This window comes from Canis lupus, chromosome 33, assembly GCF_048164855.1.
Source record: "Canis lupus baileyi chromosome 33, mCanLup2.hap1, whole genome shotgun sequence".
In the NCBI taxonomy this organism is placed as follows: Eukaryota; Metazoa; Chordata; class Mammalia; order Carnivora; family Canidae; genus Canis; species Canis lupus.
In genome coordinates this window covers 10,439,240-10,461,166 of record NC_132870.1, presented here as the reverse complement: position 1 = coordinate 10,461,166, position 21,927 = coordinate 10,439,240, and the positions used below count along the sequence as shown (strand labels likewise).

At 41.7% G+C, this 21,927-nt stretch overlaps 1 long non-coding RNA gene across 4 annotated transcripts; it reads right to left on the bottom strand.

The window, feature by feature from the left end:
- Positions 1–393: 393 nt before the first annotated feature.
- Positions 394–21,465, bottom strand: LOC140623625 (uncharacterized). 4 transcript variants are annotated; one of them, XR_012023175.1, is made up of 7 exons: positions 21,147–21,465; positions 18,895–18,968; positions 14,517–14,793; positions 8,399–8,578; positions 7,186–7,332; positions 3,290–3,392; positions 394–527 (listed from the first exon to the last, which is right to left on the bottom strand). It is a non-coding gene; the product is annotated as an uncharacterized lncRNA (long non-coding RNA). The 4 variants fall into 4 exon arrangements; XR_012023177.1 differs by lacking the exons at positions 394–527; positions 3,290–3,392; positions 7,186–7,332 and adding an exon at positions 13,476–13,540 and having other exon boundaries at positions 7,347–8,578; positions 21,147–21,463; XR_012023176.1 differs by lacking the exons at positions 394–527; positions 3,290–3,392; positions 7,186–7,332 and having other exon boundaries at positions 7,347–8,578; positions 14,467–14,793; positions 21,147–21,461.
- Positions 21,466–21,927: the final 462 nt, after the last annotated feature.

Sequence of the window (21,927 nt, the reverse complement as noted above, 5' to 3'; positions counted from 1 at the left end):
TTTGAAAGGAAAATGCAAAGTAGATTAGTACTTAGAAATGAATGATAATGAAAATACTACATGTAAACACTTTTAGATCACAGTTAAAGTGGTTCTTAGAGAAGAAATTATAATTTACATGTATTTATTAAGAAACAAGACAGTTGTTTTGTTTAGATTTATTTATTTGAGACAGAGAGAGAGAGAGAGAGAGAGAGAAGCCAGGAGGGGCAGAGGGAGGAGAGAGAATCTCAAGCATAGTCCATCTCACAACCTGAGATCTCACAACCCTGAGATCACCACCTGAGTTGAAACCAAGAGTCGGATGCTTAACCAACTCTGCCATCCAGGTGCCCCAAGAAACAAGGTAGTTTTATTTTTTATTTTTAAAAATATTTTATTTATTCATGAGAGACAGAGAGAGGCAGAGACACAGGTGGAGGGAGAAGTAGGCTCCATGCAGGAGCTGGAGGTGGGACCCAATCCCGAACTCTGGGATCACGTCCTGAGCCAAGGCAGATGCTCCACCACTGAGCCAACCAGGCGTCCTGAAACAAGACAGTTTTAAAACAAAGCAGCTACACATCTAATTATGATATTTGAAAAACAGTAATATCCAAAGAAACAAGAGGGAAGCAAATAATAAGAATAAATAAGAAAATAAAGAGGGGGATCCCTGGGTGGCTCAGCGGTTTGGCACCTGCCTTTGGCCCAGGGCACAATCCTGGAGACCCGGGATCAAGTCCCACATCGAGCTCCTTGCATGGAGCCCGCTTCTCCCTCTGCCTGTGTCTCTGCCTCTCTCTCTCTCTGTATCTAATAAAAATAAATAAAATTTAAAAATCTTACAAAAAAAAAAGAAAATAGAAGCAGTAATATATTTTTAAAGATAGAAAACAGTAATGAAATATTAGATGAGATGCAAATCACTGGCAAGACTGACAGAGAGAGACAGACTGCAAATAAATGGCAATATGAAAAGAGGGGGGGATTAACCAAAGTCTCAACAGAAATTAAAACTTAATAAAGTAGTATTATGAATAAGTATATATAAATACCTTTTAAAGACTAAATGAAATGGACAAAACCCAAGAAACACAAAACTGCAAAAATAATGCAAGAAGAAAGAAAGAACTTGAAAAGATCAATAAGGACTAAACAAAACAACAAAATCTCAAGTCCTACAATGGTTATACAAATAATTTCTGCCCACATTTAAAAAATTAGTTATTTATTTTAGTTTATTTAATCTTTACACCCAATGTGGGGCTTAAACTCATGACCCTGAGATCAAGAGTCACATGCTCTCCTAAATGAGCCAGCCAGGCAGTCCAATTTCTACCAAGTTTTAAGTTATAATTAATGTTCAGTATAAACTCAACACTGAATATGAAAACAAATGGAGAAATCTAAAATGTATTCCTTTGAGATCAGGAAAAAGAAAACAGTGTCCAATATTACTGGTGATATTTAGTATATAGACTTAGTTGTCTTGGTGAATGGTATTGAGAAAGAAAAAAAAATCTGAAGGAATATAAGAGAAAAGATAAAACTGATATTTTTCCAGATAATATAATCATCAGTAGAGAATAATCAACAGAATCAAATCATGAACTTAGCAGAATAAAAGAGTGTACATGTTTCTGATACCAGCACAACATACACAAATTAGTTTCATTTCTCCACAACAGTTTACTATTGTAAACTAGAAAATATAATTTAAGAAAAGACACTATTTAACTTAGCAGCAATATATTTATGGAGAAAAATGTTGAACTGCAATAAAGGATGTAGAAGATGATCTGAAGTGAGAAGACATTCTTTTTTTTAAGATTTTATTTATTTATTCATAGAGACACAGAGAGAGAGAGAGAGAGAGAGAGAGAGAGAGGCAGAGAGACACAGCAGAGGGAGAAGCAGGCTCCATGCAGAGAGCCTGACGTGGGACTCGATCCAGGGTCTCTAGGATCACACCCTGGGCTGCAGGCAGCGCTAAACCGCTGCACCACCGGGGCTGCCCTTTATTTTATTTTTTTTGTTTTTTAAAGATTTTATTTATTTATTCATAGAAACACACACACACACACACACACACACAGAGGTGAGAAGACATTTGGGTGGGATAACAAAGATATTAACTTTCCTAAATTAATCTATAAATTCATTGTAAATTCAATCAAAATTTTAGTTGAAAATTTTAAGGGACTTGATAAACTCACTCATAGAGAAGAGTAAAAGTATGTAAGTAGCTAAGTCAACCTTGGAAAAGTAGAATAAGAAGTAGGTCTTGTGGGGATCCCTGGGTGTCTCAGTGGTGTAGTGCCTGCCTTCAGCCCAGGGCGTGATCCTGGAGTCCCAGGATCAAGTCCTGCATCGAGTCCCGCATCGGGCTCCCTGCATAGAGTCTGCTTCTCTCTCTGCCTGTGTCTCTCATGAATGTCTCTCATTCATTCTCATGAATGAATGAATAAATAAATAAAATCTTTAAAAAAAACAAAAAAGAAGTAGGTCTTGCTTTATCAGATATTAGGGCATATCACAAAGATAAAGTTATAAATGCTGGATGTTGTTGACACAGAAATAAATAAGAAACAAGGTTGCTATATGGAGGTGATAAAACTGGTTCCCTTCCTAATATTACGCACGAAGGTAAACTAAAAATTAAGAGCATAAATATGAAAGATAAAAATATATATTAATAGGAGCACCCGGGTGGCTCAGTGGTTGAGTGTCTGCCTTTGGCTCAGGTAATGATCCCGGGGTCTTGGGATTGTGTCCTGCATCAGGCTACCCATGGGGAGGCTGCTTCTCCCTCTGCCTAGGTCTCTACCTCTCTCTCCGTCTCTCATGAATAAATACAGTCTCTCTCTCTCTCTCTCTATATATATATATATATATATATATATGAATATATATATATTCTATACTTTCTTATATATATATAAGAAATATATATGTTGTTTTATAGATTTACTTATTTATTCATGAGAAACAGAGAGAGAGAGAGAGGCAGAGATACAGGCAGAGGAAGAAGCAGGTTCCCCATAGGGAGCCTGATGTGGGAGTGGATCCTGGGATTCCAGGATCATGCCCTGAGCTGAATGAGATGCCCAACCGCTGAGCCACGCAGGCGTCCCAATGGCACAGTGTTATAAAGGGAATAGAATCTGGTGTCAGAAGACCTGAGTTTAACTCATGGCTCTTTCAATTGATTAAGTGTGACCATGAGCCTTAGTTTTCTCAGCTCCATAAAGTGAATGGTCAAAAAAAGATAAAATTTGTTATGTACTAAATATAGAAGTCAACCTACCAATACTTTGGTTTTCCATTTGGACATCCTCCTTTCTATTACGGTTGATAGTTGGTGTATGTCTGTGTCTGGGAGTATTCTTTTATTCACACATTGTAGACAGCTCAATTCAAACAGGATTAAACAAAATAAAACAAAAAGAGAAGGGGGAATTAATAACTCTTGTTATTTAAAATTCATGAGTGCATCTAACTTCTAGCATGGCTGAATTCAGATGTTCAAAATATGTTTCAAGAAGCTGTCTCACTTCATCTCCTGGCTCTGTTTGTCATAGGTTAGGTGTGCCTTGTGTGTTGTTTCCAGGAATTTCAGGCTTATATTTTCACAGTTCCAAGATGGAGAGAGCTTCTTCTGCTGTAAACTCTCCCCAAAGTTCTGGGATATATGCTGTTCCGGTTAACTTGATTCCCTCTTTCATCCTTGAGCCAAGGATGTAGCCAAGCTGGGGGCACTTATGTTGATCAGCTTAAGCTAATGTTATGTGATCATTCCTAGAATCTGGAGTGAGGTCAGGTGGACCCAAACTATGAGTACTAGAAGTGGGGTGGGGGTAGGAAACACAGGGCTCTACAATAAAAAAGGAGAGGAGGAGGAGGAGATGTGTGGGAAAGAAAAGTATTCTATTTTCTCCCTTTCCTTTGTCTTTATTGCTCATTTTGACAAGAAAACATATATGAAGATGTTGCAGGAACCAGAGATCTGGTGATTAGCCCTTGGGGAAGACCCTGACTTAAATTCAAGGATAGCTGGGTATATGAGAGACAGGGTTGTGTAGGAAGAGTAACTTAGAAATTGATAAAGTCCCTTCCTCACCTCCTCATCATACAGAAAGCTTTAAAAAAAAAAAACTTTATTCAGATATAGTTCATACCATACAATTCACTCGTTTACAATGCATAATTCAATAATCTTTTGTAATGCAGTATTGTGTGACCTTCTTTACCATCAATTTTAGAACATTTCAGCATCTCCAGGAGAAATTCTGTATTCTTTAGCTATTACTCCCCTTTCTCTTAATTCCTTTGTCTCCATCAGCCTTAGGCAACCATTTTTTGTCCCTATGGATTTTCCTATTCTGGACATTTAATATAAATGGAACAATATGTGACCTTTTGTGACTGGCATCTTTCACTTAGCATAATGTTTTCAAGGTTCATCTATGTTGTTGCATGTATTTGTACTTCATTTCTTTTTTATGGTTGAAATAATATTCCATTGTACAGATATACCATGTTTTGTTTATCCCATTCATTGGTTGATGCATATTTGGGTTGTTTCCATCTTTGGGTATTGTTTTGGGGGTGGAAATACATTTCCATTTCCCTTTGGTATATATTTAAGGATGGAATTGCTGGATCAAATGGAAACACTGTTTAACTTTTTGAGGAACTGCCAGACTGTTTTCCTAAGTGGCTGTATCACTTTATATTCACAACAAGAGTGTAGGTAAGTTCCAGTTTCTCCATATCCTAGCCTGATCTTTTTATTGTCTGTCCTTTAAAAATATTACAGCCATACTAGTAGATGTCAGGTGGTATCTCATAGTTTTGATTTGTATTTCCCTAATGATTAATGATGTCGAGCATCTTTTCATATACTTGTTGGCTATTTGTATATGTTATATATATATATAATTTGCAAATATTTTCCTCCATTCTGTGGGTTGTCTTTCCACTTTCTTGATAGTGTCCTTTGAAGCACAAATTTAAAAATTAGTCCAATTTATCATTTTTTTCCTTTTGTCATTTGATTTTTAAGATGCTGCCCTTATTGATTTTTTGGTAATTATTGTTTTTTGAGTATAGTTGACTTCAAGTGTACAATTTATTTTTAAGTTTTATTTATTTATTTGCCACTCTTGCTGCTTTTAAAACTGACACTTTATACAAAGCTTACCTCTGTTTCTTTTATACATAAGACATCATAAGTACTTTAGATGAGTCCTAAGACTGTTTTTAAAATAATGACTCACAAGCATGGGACATCAGAGCATGAATAAGGTGAGAAGGATCCACTCAGGGGTGGCTGGATGTGAGGGGTCAGAACCCACAAAGCTAGGAGGGCATCCATGCATGGGATGGTTCAGAACTGGGTATTAGAGCCCAAGAAAGGAAGGCATCTACATATGGGAGTAGCCTGATGTGGGGAATCAGAACCTGAATGGGCAATGAAAGGCATTCATGCCAGCGGCGGGGGGGGGGGGGGGGGGGGGGGGGAGGGGTTTGGGAGGGTGAGGTGGAGGGGTTGGGGGGCATGGGGGGAGTGGGTTGGGGGATTGGGGGGTTGGGGAGCTCAGTGCACTTGAGAACCCAAATGGTGTGAAAGGACTCTCACACTAAAGGTGGAATAGCCTGGAAGAGAGTATGGGAATTCAAGTGAAATGAGGAGGGTGTCTGCATGGGGGAGAGGATGGTGGAGGTGATGGGAGATTGATTATATTCAGGAATATTGACCAAATATTAAGGATAATAAGAGCCAGGTTTCTCACTATTGGAGAAGGGATTAAAAGTATATAATCTTTAGATTCTAAATATATCCAAAAATAAAATCTTTAGAAAGGAAGAAAACTAGAATGAAATTTGTGGTGGATTAAAATTGGAGGTATTGGTATAAACTCATGGCTTTTAATATATAGAGATCAATATAGAATTGTAGATGTAAATACATGGACAAGTATTTACATATATGTATTCACACATACATCTCCGTACATGCATAATACATCTGTACGCACGTGTTGATTAGATATGTCTTTTTAAAAATATTTTATTTATTCATGAGAGACACAGAGAGAGGCAGAGACCTAGGCAGAGGTAGAAGCAGGCTCCCTGCAGGGAGTCTGATGCAAGACTCTATCCCTGGACCCCAGGATCACTACCTGAGCCAAAGACAGAGGCTCAAATGCTTAGCCACCCAGGCATCCCTAGGTATGTCTTCCGAAAGAACTTGGGAGTAGTGGCATCTCAACGGCAATCATCAAAACCAGTCCCCAGATAGTGGTCTTTAAATATCATTTTGAGAGCAGGTGAAGCAGTTTGCATAAGGTTAAAGGCAGGCACTGACTATTGGGAGACTGTTCATTCCAGGAAGGTAGAGTTGTTTACAGTCCTACAGTGGTTTGGAGACCAAGCTTTGGATCCACACTAAGAGTGAGTTGGATCCCAGCTCTGGATTTACCAGCTATATGATATATTGATAACAGGTTAACATTTCTGAGCCTCAGCTCTTCATTTGTAAATAGGACAGTACAAGGATAGAAAATGAAAAAGTCAGTCAAATGCCTGGCATGTTGTGAGCTCTCAGTATTCTTCTTCTTTTTTTTTTAAGATTTTATTTATTCATAAGAGACACATACAGAGAGAGAGAGAGTCAAGAGACACAGGCAGAGGGAGAAGCAGGCTCCATGCAGGGAGCCCGACGTGGGACTCGATCCTGGGTCTCCAGGATCTGGCCCTGGGCTGAAGGCGGCGCTAAACTGCTGAGCCACCTGGGCTGCCCAAGAAACAGACTCTTAACTAAAGAGAGCTGATGGTACCAGAAGGGAGGTGGGTAGGGGTAAAGGGGATTAAGAGTACACCTATCATGATGAGCACTGAGTAATGTATAGAATTGTTGAATCACTGTATTATATACCTGGGATGAATATAACACTGTATGTTAACTATACTGGAATTAAAATAAAAAACCTAATAAAAAAATTAGGAGTCTATGGACTTTCTACTACAGAAAATTTCACTCTTCTTTCACATACACCCACATTCACACCTTTCTGTCCACACATCCTGCCAGGTGCCAAAGGTGCTTTGCCTCTTATAGAAGTACTCTCAAAGTTTACCATTATCTTTCTGGGACCTTTCTTCACTTCTCATGATGAAAGGCTTATTTTCTGTACCTACCTGTCTTCCCTTCATGACAGAGGTCTGATCTTGCCTACTGGATTCCATGTCTTCCCCTCATAAGAGAGGTTCTTGTGTACTGGATCCCAAGTCTTTCTCTTTTTGGTTTACTCCCTCATTTTGGAGAAGCACATTCTTTCTAGTTTCCTACAAAGAATTTAGTGCAGGTATTTTTTGGAGGCTTTTGTGTATTAAAACATCCCCATTCTACTTTCTTAGTTAAATGATAATTTGGTGGGTCTGAAAATTCTACCTTGGAAAATCTTTTTCCTTCATAATTTCATCATCTAGCTTTCAGGGTTGCTAAGAAGTCTGACTTTATTCTGACTCCTATTTCTGTGTGTGGAATCTTATCTGCTTGTCTTTCTAGCCTTAATTCCCACCATATTCCCTGTTTTAGTTGGTTTGCCTTCAGCAGCAAGTAAATGAAAATCAACTCAAAGTGGCTTACAAAATAAAATGTATCGCATATAATTAGTCTAAATGTAGGATGGCTCTAAGGATAGTGAATTCACTGATCAGTAAATTATCATTGACCCCAGTCTTTTCATTTTCTAGCTTTTCCCTCTTCTTTCCTTAGATTAGGTCTCCTTATGTTCATAAAATGGCTATAGCAATTCCAGGTGTATCCAATATCCAGATACAAGAAGGTATAAAGAAGGAAAAGGTAATCTCTTCATCCGTATCTTTTCTAGGAAAGAAGAAACTTTTCTCAGAAACATCCAGTTGATTTTACCTCAGGCCTCATTGATAAGAATGTATCACCTGCCCAAGCCTAATGAGAGATAAAGGGAATGGTACTACCTTGATTGGTTTAGATTAATCAGGATTCACCTTGGGATCTTAGGAAGTAGCTGGCATCTATGCAAGCACACAATCAAGTGGAGAAGCACAGATACCTGGACAAAAGCAGAGCTATAATGGTAAGGAAGAGGGGAAATGGTTCTGGAAGGGAATCAACAATGTGTCCTTTACTCCTGGACGTATTTGGTTTCAGTAATCCTGACTTTATTACAGTTTCCCCCATGCTCATATTTTTAGGCCTCTGACTTGGCATTGGCTCCTGCTGTTTTTGTCACTATAGGAAGCTGAAAAGTAGGCTTGATTTCTGGAGTCTCCCTAGGAAGACATTTATCTCTGTACACTTGACTAGTATTTGATGAACGTTGTAACCTAAGTCAAGTCAGAGTGTTGACACCAGGTGCTCCCTCACCCACGGTCCTGGCTGCAGATCTGTACCGAAGCTCTCCTGGTCTGTCACCATCAAGGTAATTGGTTCAAGGAAAAAATATTGAAGCCAAGCTGAACCCATTGGATTCTCTCCCTATTTGGTATTAGGACTGAAGGAAAGTCAGTTTCCATCTGCTTCAAACAATCACTTCAAGAGGGGCAGCTGGAAAAAAAAAAAAAAGAGGGGCAGCTGTATTCCATCTTGTGCTTTGAGGAACAAAGAAATCTTTACAGGGAGAAGGAGCAAATGCACAGAGAGAAGCAGGAGTGAGATGGAGTGGAGTATTCCTGCCTTCCTACTCTTGATTTCAGCCCCCTGAGGGCTGGATGCATTCCTTCCCCTTGTCTCATGAGATAAGCAAGTATCTTTATTTTAAATCCCCATTTTGGGGGTGCCTGGGTGGCTCAGTCAATTAAGCATCTGCCTTCAGCTGGGGTTGTGATCCCAGGGTCTTGGGATTGAGCCCTGCATGGAGCCCCTCATCAGGCTCCCTGCTGAGCAGGGAGCCTGCTGCTCCCTCTCCCACTCAAACTCTCCCTACTTGTACGCACTCTCTTTGTCAAATAAATACATTTTAAAAATTAAAATAAATTCTCCTTTTGATTTAAACTAGTTCCCCAGAAGTTCTGCTATTTTTTATCTACATCATCTTAATTTAAGGAGTTATGACTGATCTTCCTGGACTAGGGCTGTGAAATCTTTTTTTTTTTTAAAGAAAGGATTTAAAAAAAATTTTTTTAAATTTATTTATGATAGTCACACAGAGAGAGAGAGAGAGAGAGAGAGAGAGAGGCAGAGGGAGAAGCAGGCTCCATGCACCAGGAGCCCAACGTGGGATTCGATCCCGGGTCTCCAGGATTGCATCCTGGGCCAAAGGCAGGTGCCAAACCGCTGTGCCACCCAGGGATCCCCTAGGGCTGTGAAATCTGAGGGCCTGTGACTTTATCTTGTGGCTCAAGGTCTCTTTCTCTCTCATCACCAGGTTTTATTTATCGTAAACCTTGTGGGGAATCTGGTATGCTTGGGAAGGGGAGCTGAGGTGGTGTAAGCAAGAGTGGATAGAAGGGTGTGTGTTTGGTTCATGTAGAGACTAGTAAGATGTTTCACTTTTCTTCCATGTAGCATAAAGTAAGCATGAATAAATATTTGAACAAATAAGCAGTCTCTACCTCAAAAATCTGAATCTGATAAAAGTTTAAATCATAAAGTAATTGTTAATAGCTGTGGGGTCACACTGAGCTAAAAACTCAGCGATCATTTGTAATGGCTGCACCTGTGGTCATTGTGTTGGGGCGTCAGACTTATATTTATGAGCTGAACTTCACCTTCATGTTATGCAACCAGTTTGTTGTAGGTGGGGCAATTCTAGTGCTGACATAGGAGACCACATAAGAAAAATCCTGAGGAGTTACCAATAGCTGGGAATCTCATTCAGACCTTGGGATCTGAGCACTTCTGCTCAGAATTTTTGCATTGATTGTGTCATCTGTTATCATGCATCGGCCTCTTAACCAGCTTTCATCACTTCTTGACCCAATTCCTCATACGTGTGGTGTTACTTTGGACAAATTGGAACTAGAGTTCCCAGAGTCCTCTTCCTTGTGTGATTTAGAGTCGGGGGGAAAAAAAAGCCCAGCATGAGATTTGGTAGGTAGTAGTGAAAGAGCAGCCACGCTCTGGAAGAAACACACAGAGAACTTTGCATACCTCAGTTGTCTCTACTTTCTACCACATCAGTGGCAGGTTATGTATGTTCTTGCTCTCCCTGGCCCCACCCCCAGTTCTCTCCAGTGCATGCCTTGCTGACCAGCAGTGCCTCCAGGCTGGGCGGTCCCACTCTGACTGACTGCTGAAGTGCCTGGTTTCTCAGATGGATTTGCAAGCCCACCTTGTCAACACTAGAGGAGGGCTGGCCAGTGACTTCTCTGATCCTTCAATTTCTGCTTTTTCCTGATTCCTCTGTTTCTTCAACAATAGTAGGTTGTAACTGTGCTTTGTTTGCTGTCCCAGAAATCATCACAGCTTCTAGCATATCATGAAATCTCAATAAAGAGTTACTAAATGATCTTTAGTTTACAGAAAGAAGGAAAGAAAGAAAGAGACTACTTGGGGCACCTGAGTGACTCAGTCAGTTAAGTGCCTTCGGCTCAGGTCATGATCTCAGGGTCCTGGGATCGAGCCCCATATTGGGCTCCCTGCTCACTGGGGAGTATGCTTCTCCCTCTCCCTCTGCCTGCCACTCCCTCTGCTTGTGCTCTCTCTCTGTGCCAAATACAGAAATAAAACCTTAAAAAAAAAAAAAAAAAGAAAGAGAGAAACTACTTATCTCATTGAACTGGCCTCGATGCCAGATAGTGGAGATTCTCTTCACTATTTTGGCTAAGAGGAAAAAGGTGCTTTCCAAACTCTTATTACTTCCTTCTTAAAATAATCCCACAAGGCATATTCTTAAAAAAAAAAAAAAAAGGCACAGATGAAATAGAGAAATGAAAGTTGCTTACTTCAGATCCTAGGGTAAAAGGGGAAGTAGACCAAAATTAGAACTTGTAGTTATGTTTTTTCTAATTTATATATTCAATTCAACTTAGTATTTATTGAGCATCTACATATAAGAAAACTTAACAATGGAAGTCAAGTAAGGATGAATAGAGAGCCAATGTGCTATGGTGCTCCTATTTGGAGAAACTTTACTCAAATTCTTTGATGTGGAGCCATTGTTGGTTATTACTCAAGTCCTATTCTCAATACCCTATCTTTTTCTCTTTCCTGAGTTGAGTCTCGGGTTGTGATTTCCACATGAACATAAACCCAAAGTAGCTTAATGAGATTCAGCAGAAATAGGTCCTCCATGCTATGGCTCATCTAAGAGAATATTTTGTTATTTCCTAGGCAGGAGTTCTTAAAATTTACTAGTAAAACTTCACCTGGGAAGCCTATTTATTTATTTATTTATTTATTTAAAGATTTTATTTATTTATTCATGAGAGACACACAGAGAGAGGTAGAGACCTAGGCAGAGGGAGAAGCAGGCTCCTTGCAGGGAGCCTGATGCAGGACTTGATCCCAGGACCCCAGAATCATGACTTGAGCCAAAGGCAGAAGCTAAAGGCAGAAGCTCAATCACTGAGCCACCCCGGTGTCCCTGGAAAGCCTCTTTAAAATGCAGAATCCAGGAGTGTCTTGCTGGCTCAGTTAGAAGAGTATGGGACTCTTGATCTCGGAGTCATGGTTCAAGCCCCAGGTTGGGTGGTGTAAAGATTACTTAAAAATAAAGATATAAACAAGAAAAAAATAAAATGCAGAATCCCAGGCTTCCGTCCTCATACTCCCCCCACCAACTCTGTCCCTGCTGATTAAAATTCAGGTTATCTACAGAATTTCTATTTTTTTTTTAAATCTTTTTTTTTTTTTTAATTTTTTTTTTTAAATTTATTTTTGATAGTCACAGAGAGAGAGAGAGAGAGAGAGGCAGAGACACAGGCAGAGGGAGAAGCAGGCTCCATGCACCGGGAGCCCGACGTGGGATTCGATCCCGGGTCTCCAGGATCGCGCCCTGGGCCAAAGGCAGGCGCCAAACCGCTGCACCACCCAGGGATCCCCAGAATTTCTATTTTTAACAAGACTGCAGGTGTTCATCTGATGCAATGGTCTCTAGGCTAATTTGGGGGAAATGTCCAAAAACACCTGAAAGAGAATTGCCTGGGCATTTATTTATTTTTTTAAAAGCTGATTCTTGATTCCTCTGAATTACAATTTTGGTGGGAGTACCTGGGAATATGCATTTTAAATTCATCTCCCACTTTATTCTTAGAAATTCTCAGACCTCCCCCCTTTGAGAAGAATTGGTAGACCTCCTATTTTATATTTAAAGCCCAGGCGGGGGGTGGGGGTGAATGGGTGACGGGCACTGAGGGGGGCACCTGACGGGATGAGCACTGGGTGTTATTCTGTATGTTGGTAAATTGAACACCAATAAAAAATAAATTTATTATAAAAATAAATAAATAAAGCCTGGTTTAGACACAAAGTTATCTGGAGAGAGAAATAGAAAAAAGAAAAGCTTTCTTTGCTAATAAATATTGATTTTAGAATCATTCCTTCCTAACTCTTAGAATCCATTTCTAGCTTATTGCTATTCTAAGTGTTACCTGAAAATGTCTGGATTCCCAAGGTCAGGCAGCCTTTACACCATCTGAGGTGGTCAGGACTGCTGATAGGCCCATCTGAGGTAGCCCTGATTTGCAGATAAAACATAAGCAGGCCCATCAAACAGTGATGGGGCACAGAAGCTTTGGGGGTGTTGGAAACTATCTTCCTGAATCATGGGGTCATGGTCTTTCTGGAGCCAATCTCAGGTCACCTGTCTGCTTCCTCACCCCATCCCATACCGACGTTCCCCATTACCAAAGCCATGTCTAACATGCTGTACCCGATGCCACTTCTGTAAAAAACAACAACAACAACAAAAAACCTGTCATTCAGGTCATTTGAAAAGGGCATGATGTGGACATATGGAGTGAAATAAGCATCCTGAGACTGATATGGGTTTGAATCTTGGCCTCCCCTCTTACCAGGCCTGAGTGTGGACCAGCTACTGAGTCTCAAAAGTGAGTGCAGAGTGATTACTGCTAGGGTGCTGTGTGAAGTCAGGAAAGCTGGTGTGTGAGAGCATTGGAGAGGGACAAAAGACATGGCATGCTCTCCTTTATTCCTGACTTCCTACTTCCTTTTATCCTCATTCCTTCCTTCTTATTCCATCTCTCACCCTCCTGGCTCTACACAATTAGACTGGTTTGTAAATTTGAGAAGACTTTCTTCAGCCCCACCCCTCCCCATGTTGTGGTGGACTCTGTCTGGTAAGACACTACTTTTTCTCACTAGCCTCTCATAACCAGAGCCTCTACTTGGTCGTCTTTGCTGTAGTGAAACTTGCTCCAAGGACTGAAAGGGAACATCTGCCGAGCACAGACAAGGGCCAAGTGCCATGGACTGAAAATACTACAGGAAAAGTGCTTAGGGCAATGGCTGGCTTGTTTAGTAAATTATAACTATTACTCACCATCGTTTTGATATTTATTTCTCAAAGAGAGCCTGGAGAGTGCGTCCAACTACTATTCTGGTCCTCTGTAGGTGAAAAAACTGAGCCTCAGAGGAAAGTAAGTAACTTGCTCCTGATCACATAGCTAGGAAGTGCTGGCACTGGAATTCTAACCCAGTCTAGAGACAGCTCCCAAATCCATGCTTTCTCAACTGCCATTATTAAGACTTGAGTCTGAGGTCTTATATTCAAAACAAATATGGGACAACTTCAGAAAAAGTTGCTAGTTCTGGAGATATGCACATTTTCAGTTTTTTTGTGGTATTAAAGTGCCTTGTAAGTGACTTCAAAAAAATATTCAGTATTTATAGGGAAAGTGACAAGATTAAACAAGACTGGAAATCTGTTGATAAACTGCTGACATTGGATGATGCATGTATGAAGATTCGGCATGTGACTCTCTGCTTGTTTATATATTTGAAATTTTCTTCATTGAAGAGTTAAAAACCAAATTCTTTCACATCTGTCCAAGATGTGGTATTTATGTGCAGTGTAATATACAGTGGCACATTATCTATGGGCCAGGAATTTGTAGTTGGTAGACTTCACATTTTGTGAGGGTTCTGTGGTTTTTGGCTATTTAGAATATTAATTTTTTGGTTTTTAATTCTGAAAATAATGTAAATTTATATTTATTGTATAATATGGGCAAGGCAACTAATAGCCATGACAATCCTATAGTGAAAGTAGAATTATCTTCATCTTGCAGATAAAAAACTAAAGTATTAGGGTAACTCTCTGGCTGGCTGGTTCTTAGCTGGGTGGAAGGGGATTTTGAACTCAGGTAGAATGTCTCAGGTCCACACACGTTTTGTTGTTCGGTTTAAGGGCACCATGTTCAAGCAAATATTCATCTAAAGTATCACTTAGGAATGATTTTACCAGAAATTAAGAAAACCATACTAATTATAGCTTAAGTGGCTTAAACGAAAAAGAACATTAATGTTCTCACTGAAAAAGGAGAATGGCACAAGGCACTCTAGGCTTGATGCCAGCACTCACGCATGCCTCCATGGCTCTAGGTTCGGTTCTTCTTTCCTTATGCTCAGCCACTCCCACTTGATGTCTTCCCAAGATTACACTTATCTTCTCGTTGTCACAAGACAGTAGCCTCACACAACTTTTCAACAGACTTGTGAGGTAGGAAGAAAGGTCAGGGGCAGTGCTACTGAATTCTTAAGCATGTTTCTCTCCTTCGCAGGAAGCAAAATCTTTCGCAGAGGCTTCAGGTAGACTTCCCTGTATGTCTCATTGGCCAAAGCTTTGTCCACTGCCACTCCTAGTGATAAGAAAAACTGGGAAATTATCTAATAAAGATAGACAAAATCACTGGGGATGACATTGATAAGTGGTTCATGAGACTGAGGACACATTAAATTAAAGAAAGTTGGATTATTACTATTATTTACAAATATATAGATCTTTACTTAAAGTTTTTTAAGAATGTAGGGGAGAGATTTATAACAAATAGCACAGTAAAGTTTCTTTCTTTTTTTTTTTTAGTAAAGTTTCTTTTTAAATATTCAGAAGTGGGAATGCTGGATCATATAGTATTTCTATTTTTAATTTTTTGAGGAATCTCTACAATATTTTCCATGGTGGCTATACCAATTTATGTTCCCACTAAAGAGTTTCCTTCTATTTCTTTTCTTTTCTTTTTAAAGATTTTATCCATTTATTCACGAGAGACACAGAGAGAGAGAGAGAGAGAGAGAGGCAGAGACACAGGCAGAGGGAGAAGCAGGCTCCCGGCAGGGAGCCCAACGAGGGACTCGATCCCAGGTCTCCAGGATCACGCCCTGGGTTGAAGGTGGCGCTAAACCGCTGAGCCACCCGGGCTGCCCACCTTCTCTCCATTTCCTTGCCAACACTTTTTATCTTTTTTTTTTTTTTTTACTTGTCTTTTTGATACTAGCCATTCTGGCCATTCTGAGGTGATATCTCGAGGTTTTTATTTGTATTTCCCTGATAGTTAGTGATATTTAGTATCTTTGTGCCTGTTGGCCATCTGGATGTCTTCTATGGAAAGATGTCTATTCAGGGTCTCTGTCCATTTAAAAAAAAAGATTTATTTATTTATTTTAGAGAAGTTGAGGGGAGAGGCAGAAGGCGAGAGATTTGATTTTGTTATCTTTGCCTTAGGAAACAGATAAAAAAAAATATTGCTAAATGTGATGTCACAGGGCTTACCTCCTATCTTTTCTTCTAGGAATTTTATGGTTTCAGGTCTTTGACCTGAAGACAAGACATTTAAGTCTTTGATCCATTTTAGATTTATTTTTGTATATGGTGTAAAAAAGTGGTCCAGTTTCATTCTTTTGCACCTAGCTGCAAAAAACTCTAAGAGAGCTTTTCTTACATATGGGGGAGGGGGAGAAGAGGGACAAATTTTAGACTATGGGCACCAATCACAAAGCTTTGCATACAGAAAGTGCTCAACAGATGTGTGTTAAATTGGCTTGAATCTAATTGAATTAAATCTTATGATGAGCTATAAACCATTGAGATGAATAAAATTAAAAAGACTATATGGATATTGTAAGCCTGGGATATAAATCTTCAAAAAAAGAAAGTTAGGACAAATAAACTTTATATATTATATGAACTTTAATGAGTTTTTTTCTATTTACTTATTTTTAAGTAATCTCTATGCCCAACATGGAGTTTGAACTTATGACCCCAAGATCAAGAGTTGCATGCCCTACCTATGTAACTAGCCAGGTACCCTGAACTTTAATGAATTCTTTACATAAATATGTCAAAATACAAAATAGGAAAAGTTATTAAAAGTCATTTGTTAACTTATTAAAAATTTAGTACTGTAAGTGGAGGATTTAGACAGGTTCATGGAATCATAAAAATATTTTGGGATTTCATAAATGACACAAAATGTTAGAAATTTTTCATATTTATAAAGTGTCTTTAGCCCAGTTTTTTTGATTCCTAGTTAGACCTCTTTTTTTTTTTTTTTTTTTTTTCCTAGTTAGACCTCTTATATAACAGTACACTACCTCTTCATGTGGAAAGGATAAAAGCTCAATTGATATGATTTATTATTTATTTGAAAAGTCAATAAAATATGACTCATTTTAACAAGTATTTAATGAATAACTGGAGATCTCATCTTAATTTTCTAATTGCTCCTACTTTCCTATTTATTTTTTTCCTAGTTATTCTTTTTTTTTTAATTTATTTTTTATTTTATGATAGTCACAGAGAGAGAGAGAGAGGCAGAGACACAGGCAGAGGGAGAAGCAGGCTCCATGCACCGGGAGCCCGATGTGGGGATTCGATCCCGGGTCTCCAGGATCGCGCCCTGGGCCAAAGGCAGGCGTCAAACCGCTGCGCCACCCAGGGATCCCTTTTCCTAGTTATTCTTAAAGTAACTTACTATAAAGTAATTTAGTACTTTACAGGGTGACACTGTAACATGCCAAAGCCCTCATCTATTTTTTTTTTTTATATGGGTAGGCTTTTTGTCCTTTTATTTTTTTGTTTAAGATTTTATTTATTTATTTGTGAGAGATGCAGAGAGAGAGGCAGAGACACAGGCAGAGGGAGAAGCAGGGAAGCTTCCCTGCAGGGAGCCCGATGTGGGACTCGATCTCAGATCATGACCTGAGCCAAAGGCAGATGCTCAACCACTGAGCCACCCAGGCGCCCCTTATACACCCTTTTCTTTCTTAACTGTCCTAGGAAAACTATTATCCTCTTCATCACTAAACGGAGAGGTTCAGATGATCGGGGAAGAATGATTGCTGGCACGGAGTAGGTGCCCAACAATATTTTCTGTTAATATATGTCTGATGAGAAATTAACAGAATATTTTAAAAGGGCAGTTGAAAAAAGATTTACAGGTATATACCTTAAAACCTTGCCTTAATTACAATCCTGGGAGAATGTATAGTATGGTACAGAGAAAAATATCAGAATTGCATAGTCTTGGGTCAAGTTCTGTGACCTTGGAAAAGTTATTCATGCTTGAGGTGCCTCAGTTTTTTTTACTTCTCTAATATCCCTAAAATCATACCACTAAATTGATAACAGCATGTATGGTTGTGATAATTAATGAGGCAATGTGTGTGAAGTCCCTTGAACAGTGCCCAAAGTGTAAACATCACATTAATGTTGCTTTTTGGTTGTGTTATGATAGTTATGGTGTCTCTTTGCATTCCTGTTTGTACCTGAATTCTAACAGTAGGTGGCAGCAATGCTCTCTTAACCAATTTAAAAGAAACCTGCCAACTTTCTGGAGTAATCCGTGAAGGCTTACCCAATTGGATGTGTGTAGGGCACCAGTAAAGCAGAGGGAGAGAGATATCATAGAGAAAAGAAAGAGAGGAGGAGAAAAGGGGGGGGGGGGTGGGAGACAGAGAAATGTTCAGAAATGATATAATTCAAAAGAAAATACTAAAATAGTCTTTATGAGGGTGGGGTGAGAGCTAGACTTTTTAAAAAAGATTTTATTTATTCATGAGACACACACACACACACAGAGGCAGAGACACAGGCTGAGGGAGAAGCATGTGGGACTGGATCCTGGGATTCCAGGATCACGCCCTGAGCCAAAGGCAGGTGCTAAACTGCTGAGCTATCCAGGTGACCAGAGAACCAGATCTTTACTGGATATCCTTCCACCTTCTATAGGATTTAAGGTTATTTTTGTTCTTTCTAAAAAAGATTTTATGCATTTATTCATGACAGACGGGGGGGAGAGAGAGAGAGAGAGAGGCAGAGACACAGGCAGCGGGAGAAGCAGGCTTTCTGCAGGGAGCCGGATGTGGGACTCCATCCCTGGTCTCCAGGATCAGGCCCTGAGCGGAAGGCAGCGCTAAACCCTGAGCCACCGGGGCTGCCCTGAGGTTATTTTTGTTCTTAAAGACATGTGGGAGACTGGTACTCACCATTTATTTTCTGTGTTGACAGTTTCCAAAAGTTCTTAACTGGTCCTAGATGAGATTTCAGCTGCCCAGAAAGAATCTATAATGTGTTTTACTGTTCATTTTTATCAAATTATTAATCTCAATTATAAACATATGGCTATTTTCCTCTGTGTAAAATATCCCTTCTACAATAAGACACTTAGTGGTATATTAGTTATCTGTTGCTCTATAACAAATACTCTAGGGATCCCTGGGTGGCTCAGCGGTTAAGCGCCTGCCCTTGGCCCAGGGCGTGATCCTGGGGTTCGGGGATGAAGTCCCAGGTCGGGCTCCCTGCATGGAGCCTCCTTCTCCCTCTGCGTCTCTGCCTCTCTCTCTCTCTCTCTCTGTGTCTCCCATGAATAAATAAATAAAATCTTAAAAAAAAACCACAACCAACCCCCTCCCCCCCCAAATACTCTAAAGGTTGGTGGCTTAAAATGATAAGCATTTGTTACCATATTTTCTGAGGACCAGGAATCCTGGAGTGGCTTAGCGAGGTGGTTCTGACTCAGGGTCTCCCGTGAAGTTTCTGTGAAGACATTAGCTGGGGCTGCACTTCTCTAAAGACTTTATGGAGCCTTGGAGGATCTGCTTCTAAGTTGGCTCATTCACATGGGTGGTAGCAAGAGGCCTCAGCACCTCACTAGCTGTTAGCTAGAGGCTTCTATTCCTTTGCATGTGAATTTAACCATAAGGTGACTTGAGCGTGCCCTAACATGGCATCTGATCTCTTCTAGGGTTAGTGATCCAAGAGAGACCAAAAGAAGGAAGCCACAATACCTTTTGTGGCCTGGTCTCAGAAGTCATACTCTGTAACATCTACCATATTGGTTCAGAGTGAGTCACATAGGAAATAACTAAACAAAATTCTCAGGAATCATACATAGATATACAGGAAATGAGGTTCAAACATGGAGAAATCACAGGTTGTCTCTAATCTCTCTCAGTGGGGCCCTGGACACATATCCTCTCCCTGGATCTTGATTTCTTCCTCTATAAAAAGAAAAAAGTCACAGCACCATGTGCCCCAACTCTGAAGTGGCCTTATCTCTGTCCTATCTGGGTGTGATTTTAATTAACAACTTGGTCTCTCTTTCTCCTTTCTTATTTTTTAAAATACTTTTATTTATTCATGAGAGACATGGAGAGAGGCAGAGACACAGGCAGAGGGAGAAGCAGGCTCCATGCAGGGAGCCCGATGTGGGACTCGATCCCAGGACCCCAGATCACAACCTGAGCTGAAGGCAGACGCTCAACCACTGAGACACCCAGGTGCTCAGGTCTCTGTTTTTTCATCTCTAAAACGAAATGATCTTAGTGGCTTTCAAATTTTTTAGGCCCATTGTGAGAACTGTCTTTTATATAGAAACTGCATACACACACGCAGGCATGAGAAAGAGTCCATGTGAACAGCAAGAATATGTTTCACAAAACAATACTTTGACGTATCTGCACGATGTACTCTAACTCCCCTACCCTCCACCCATTGTATGTTAATTTATTTGAAAAAAAAATCCAGTTCAAGATCTCCTCCATTGATTTTTACAGTCTATTAATGGATTCAACATTGTGTTAAAACTAATACCTTGAGCCTCTCACTCCTTGAGGCTCCTCTTCCAGCGGTAAAAAGAACAGAAATGTTAAAGAGTGGAGTCCTCACCTTCTAATTTTGGGAAAGCAAAAGGCACCCTCATAGGTGGTCAAGCCTACCAGCTTATCCTAATCAGACAGGAGCTAGTTAGTACCTGAGGTGTCTTGTCAGGGTGGAAAGGGTATCCTGTTTAGCTTCAAAAGTTGGCCCTGAAAATCATGAGCTGTGTCTCCTTGGGGAGTCCTTTGACGTCTCTTAATTCATTGAGGAGGAACGAACTATCATTCCTCCTCTTCATAATTAGAATAACAAGTATCCCTTGTCTATCTCCTAAAGCTACTAGGCTCAAAGATAGTCACTTACCATGTTGGCAGAATTTACAGACACCATCTTTAATCCCCACAATGACCCTGCAAGATCCAGAGTATCACACTTGTTTTATAGATGGAGAAATTTAGGATTGGAGAATTTACAGAGGCAAGACCTTAAAGTCATCAAGTGGCGGATCTAGGATTCTAAACCAGTTCTGACTCTAGGAACCTCATGCGAGATGGACCAGCAGGTTAATTTTCATTTGACGTCTAAGGGGTGACCCTCTGATGCATTAAAATACAGGTTCATCCTGAATCACTTCAGAAACGGGCCCATCAGGCCACCTTTTCTAATCTGCCTTGTCCCGACCACGACGACCGCCTAACATACCGCAGGCAGGGCTTGGGGCTTAGCGTTTAGAGCTGCCCGGGCCGCCAGGGCGAGGGCACATCCCGCTCCTCTCCTCGGGGCGCTCACCGGGAAGGTGAACGCGGCTCTAAGGGGGCGCCCCAGGGCCCGCAAGCGAGCCCCAGGTCGCTCCGATACAGACAACTCCCTCACATTTAAAAGTGCCATTTTTGGGATCCCTGGGTGGTGCAGCGGTTTGGCGCCTGCCTTTGGCCCAGGGCGCGATCCTGCAGACCCGGGATCGAATCCCACGTCGGGCTCCCGGTGCGTGGAGCCTGCTTCTCCCTCTGCCTGTGTCTCTGCCTCTCTCTCTCTCTCTCTCTCTGTGACTATCATAAAAAAAAAAAAATTAAAAAGAAAAAAAAAGTGCCATTTTCAGGGAAGGGCCTAGCTTACAGCTCTTTTGCTCCTAAGTCTGGTTCCGTCCAGTGTGTGCGGATCTCGGCTGCTTAACCCGGAGGCCCCGCGGCCCCAGGCGGGCAGGGCGGCACCACAAAGCCCTTTATTGAGGCCTCGGCGTGACGACGCGAGGCTCCCGGGGCCTGGGCGCCGCCGCAGCTCGGGCGCGAGCAGGCAGGAGCCGTGTGCCCCGGGGCGGGCCCGCGGGTGCAGCGCCCATGGGCGCCTAGTCGGGGCGCGCTCCGCCCCCGGGGCACGGGGGAGCGCGACCCCCCGAGACCAGCGAGCACCGGGAATCAGCGCCGGCGGCCCTCCCCACCCCACCCCACCCACCCACCCCGAGGGCCCGGCGGACCGGGCGGGGCGCGCGGAGGGGCGGGGCGCGCGGAGGGGCGGGGCCGCGCGTCCCTCCACCCCCTCCGCCCCTCCACCCCCTCCTTCCCCTCCACTCCCTCCAGCGCCCCCGCCCCCTCCGGCCCCCTCCGGCCCCCTCCGGCCCCCTCCGCCCCTCCGGCCCCCTCCCGCTCCCTCCGCCTCCCTCCGCCTCCCCTCCACCCCCTCCTCCCCTCCACTCCCTCCGCCCCTGCATCCCTCCAGCGCCCCCGCTTCCTCCGGCCCCCTCCGGCCCCCTCCCGCTCCCTCCGCCTCCCTCCGACCCCCCTCCACCCCCTCCGTCCCCTCCACCCCCTCCGTCCCTCCACCCCCTCCTCCCCTCCACCTCCTCCGTCCCCTCCACTCCCTCCGCCCCTCCATCCCTCCAGCGCCCCCGCTTCCTCCG